Genomic DNA, 5,045 nt, shown 5'->3' with positions numbered 1-5,045 from the left:
GACTAGTGAGCGCTATACACAGACTAGTGAGCGTTATACACAGACTAAGTGAGCGCTATACACAGACTAGTGAGCGCTATATACAGACTAGTGAGCGCTATACACAGACTAGTGAGCGCTATATACAGACTAGTGAGCGCTGTACACAGACTAGTGAGCGCTATATACAGACTAGTGAGCGCTATACAGACTAGTGAGCGGCTATACACGACTAGTGAGCGCTCACAGATAGTGAGCGCTATACACAGACTAGTGAGCGCTATACAGACTAGTGAGCGCTATACACAGACTAGTGAGCGCTATATACAGACTAGTGAGCGCTATACACAGACTAGTGAGCTCCTATCACAGACTAGTGAGCGCTTAATACACAGACTAGTGAGCGCTATACAGACTAGTGAGCGCTATACACAGACTAGTGAGCGCTATACACGACTAGTGAGCGCTATACAGACTAGTGAGCGCTATACACAGACTAGTGAGCGCTATACAGACTAGTGAGCGCTATCAACAGACTAGTGACGTTATACAGACTAGTGAGTGCTATACACAGACTAGTGAGCGCTATACACAGACTAGTGAGCGCTATACACAGACTAGTGAGCGCTATATTACAGACTAGTGAGCGCTATACAAGACTAGTGAGCGCTATACAACAGACTAGTGAGCGCTATACACAGACTAGTGAGCGCTATACACAGACTAGTGAGCGCTATACACAGACTAGTGAGCGCTATCACACAGACTAGTGAGCGCTATACAGACTAGTGAGCGCTATACACAGACTAGTGAGCGCTATACAGACTAGTGAGCGCTATACACAGACTAGTGAGCGCTATACACAGACTAGTGAGCGCTATACAGACTAGTGAGCGCTTACAGGACTAGTGAGCGCTATACCAGACTAGTGAGCGCTATACAACAGACTAGTGAGCGCTATACAGACTAGTGAGCGCTATACACAGACTAGTGAGCGCTATACACAGACTAGTGAGCGCTATACCACAGACTAGTGAGCGCTATACACAGACTAGTGAGTGCTATACAGACTAGTGAGCGCTATACACAGACTAGTGAGCGCTATACAGACAGTGAGCGCTATACACAGACTAGTGAGCGCTATACACAGACTAGTGAGCCGCTATACAGACTAGTGAGCGCTATACAACAGACTAGTGAGCGCTATACAGACTAGTGAGCGCTATACACAGACTAGTGAGCGCTATACACAGACTAGTGAGCGCTATACACAGACTAGTGAGCGCTATACACAGACTAGTGAGCGCTATATCAGACTAGTGAGCGCTATTACACAGACTAGTGAGCGCTATTATACAGACTAGTGAGCGCTATACACAGACTAGTGAGCGCTATACACAGACTAGTGAGCGCGATATACAGACTAGTGAGCGCTATACACAGACTAGTGACGTATATACAGACTAGTGAGCGCTATATACAGACTAGTGATCGCTATACACAGACTAGTGAGCGCTATACACAGACTAGTGAGCGCTATACAGACTAGTGAGCGCTATACACAGACTAGTGAGCGCTATTATTACAGACTAGTGAGCGCTATACACAGACTAGTGAGCGCTATACACAGACTAGTGAGCGCTATACACAGACTAGTGAGCGCTATACACAGGCTAGTGAGCGCTATACAGACTAGTGAGCGCTATACACAGACTAGTGAGCGCTATACACAGACTAGGTGAGCGCTATACACAGACTAGTGAGCGCTATACAGACTAGTGAGCGCTATACACAGACTAGTGAGCGCTATACACAGACTAGTGAGCGCTATACACAGACTAGTGAGCTCTATACACGACTAGTGAGTGCTATACACAGACTAGTGAGCGTTATACACAGACTAGTGAGCGCTATACAGACTAGTGAGCGCTATACACAGACTAGTGAGCGTTATACACAGACTAGTGAGCGCTATACAGACTAGTGAGCGCTATACACAGACTAGTGAGCGCTATACAGACTAGTGAGCGCTATACACAGACTAGTGAGCGTTATACACAGACTAGTGAGCGCTTATACACAGACTAGTGAGCGCTATACAGACTAGTGAGCGCTATACACAGACTAGTGAGCGCTATATACAGACTAGTGAGCGCTATACACAGACTAGTGAGCGCTTATACAGACTAGTGAGCGCTATACACAGACTAGTGAGCGTTATACACAGACTAGTGAGCCGGGCTTATTTACACAGACTAGTGAGCGCTATACACAGACTAGTGAGCGCTATATACAGACTAGTGAGCGCTATACACAGATAGTGAGCGCTATATTACAGACTAGTGAGCGCTATACACAGACTAGTGAGCGCATTACGACTAGTGAGCGCTATACACAGACTAGTGAGCGCTATACACAGACTAGTGAGCGCTATACAGACTAGTGAGCGCTATACACAGACTAGTGAGCGCTATACACAGACTAGTGAGCGCTATACACAGACTAGTGAGCGCTATACAGACTAGTGAGCGCTATTACACAGACTAGTGAGCGCTATACACAGACTAGTGAGCGCTATACACAGACTAGTGAGCTCTATACACAGACTAGTGAGCGCTATACACAGACTAGTGAGCGTTATACACAGACTAGTGAGCGCTATACAGACTAGTGAGCGCTATACACAGACTAGTGAGCGTTATACACAGACTATTGGAGCGCTAATACCCAGATAAGGTGAGCGCTATACACAGACTAGTGAGCGCTATACACAGACTAGTGAGCGCTATACACAGACTAGTGAGCGTTATACACAGACTAGTGAGCGCTATACACAGACTAGTGAGCGCTATATACAGACTAGTGAGCGCTATACACAGACTAGTGAGCGCATATTAACAGACTAGTGAGCGTTATACACAGACTAGTGAGCGCTATACACAGACTAGTGAGCGCGATATACAGACTAGTGAGCACTATCACAGACTAGTGAGCGCTATACACAGACTAGTGAGCGCTATACACAGACTAGTGAGCGCTATACACAGACTAGTGAGCGCTATACACAGACTAGTGAGCGCTATACACAGACTAGTGAGCGTTATACACCAGACTAGTGAGCGCTATACACAGACTAGTGAGCGTTATACACAGACTAGTGAGCGCTATACACAGACTAGTGAGCGCGATATACAGACTAGTGAGCGCTATACACAGACTAGTGAGCGCTATATAAGGACTAGTGAGCGCTATACACAGACTAGTGAGCGTTATACACAGACTAGTGAGCGCTATACACAGACTAGTGAGCGCTATATACAGACTAGTGAGCGCTATACACAGACTAGTGAGCGCTATACACAGACTAGTGAGCGCTATACACAGACTAGTGAGCGCTATAAACAGACTAGTGAGCGCTATACAGACTAGTGAGCGCTATACACAGACTAGTGAGCGCTATACACAGACTAGTGAGCGCTATACACAGACTAGTGAGTGCTATACACAGACTAGTGAGCGTTATACACAGACTAGTGAGCGCTATACAGACTAGTGAGCGCTATACACAGACTAGTGAGCGCTATACACAGACTAGTGAGCGCTATACAGACTAGTGAGCGCTTTATACACAGACTAGTGAGCGTTATACACAGACTAGTGAGCGCTATACAGACTAGTGAGCGCTATACACAGACTAGTGAGCGCTATACAGACTAGTGAGCGCTATACACAGACTAGTGAGCGTTATACACAGACTAGTGAGCGCTATACACAGACTAGTGAGCGCTATATATACAGGGACTAGTGAGCGCTATACACAGACTAGTGAGCGCTATATTACAGACTAGTGAGCGTTATACACAGACTAGTGAGCGCTATACACAGACTAGTGAGGCGCGATATACAGACTAGTGAGCACTATACACAGACTAGTGAGCGCTATACACAGACTAGTGAGCGCTATACACAGACTAGTGAGCGTTATACACAGACTAGTGAGCGCTATACACAGACTAGTGAGCGCTATATACAGACTAGTGAGCGCTATACACAGACTAGTGAGCGCTATATACAGACTAGTGAGCGCTTGTACACAGACTAGTGAGCGCTATATACAGACTAGTGAGCGCATATACAGACTAGTAGCGCTTATACAATAGGTGAGCGCTATACACAAGGAACTAGTGAGCGCTATACACAGACTAGTGAGCGCTATACACAGACTAGTGAGCGCTATACACAGACTAGTGAGCGCTATACACAGACTAGTGAGCGCTATACACAGACTAGTGAGCTCTATACATACAGACTAGTGAGCTCTATACACAGACTAGTGAGTGCTATACACAGACTAGTGAGCGCTATACACAGACTAGTGAGCGCTATACACAGACTAGTGAGCGCTATACACAGACTAGTGAGCGCTATACAGACTAGTGAGCGCTATGCACAGACTAGTGAACGCTATACACAGACTAGTGAGCGTTATACACAGACTAGTGAGCGCTATACACAGACTAGTGAGCGCTATATACAGACTAGTGAGCGCTATATTACAGACTAGTGAGCGCTTATACAACAGACTAGTGAGCGCTATTACAGACTAGTGAGCGCTATACACAGACTAGTGAGCGTTATACACAGACTAGTGAGCGCTTATACAGACTAGTGAGCGCTATACACAGACTAGTGAGCGCTATACACAGACTAGTGAGCGCTATACACAGACTAGTGAGCGCTTACAGACTAGTGAGCGCTATACAGAATAGTGAGCGCTATACACAGACTAGTGAGCGCTATACAGACTAGTGAGCGCTATGACAGACTAGTGAGCGCTATACACAGACTAGTGAGCGCTATACAGACTAGTGAGCGCTATGCACAGACTAGTGAGCGCTACAGACTAGTGAGCGCTATACACAGACTAGTGAGCGCTATACAGACTAGTGAGCGCTATTGCACAGACTAGTGAGCGCTATACAGACTAGTGAGCTCTATACACAGACTAGTGAGCGCTATACAGACTAGTGAGCTCTATACACAGACTAGTGAGCGCTATACAGACT

This window comes from Xenopus tropicalis, chromosome 9 (genome assembly GCF_000004195.4).
Source record: "Xenopus tropicalis strain Nigerian chromosome 9, UCB_Xtro_10.0, whole genome shotgun sequence".
NCBI lineage: Eukaryota > Metazoa > Chordata > Amphibia > Anura > Pipidae > Xenopus > Xenopus tropicalis.
The sequence above is the reverse complement of the archived record's forward strand: the minus strand, read 5'-3'. Positions refer to the sequence as shown.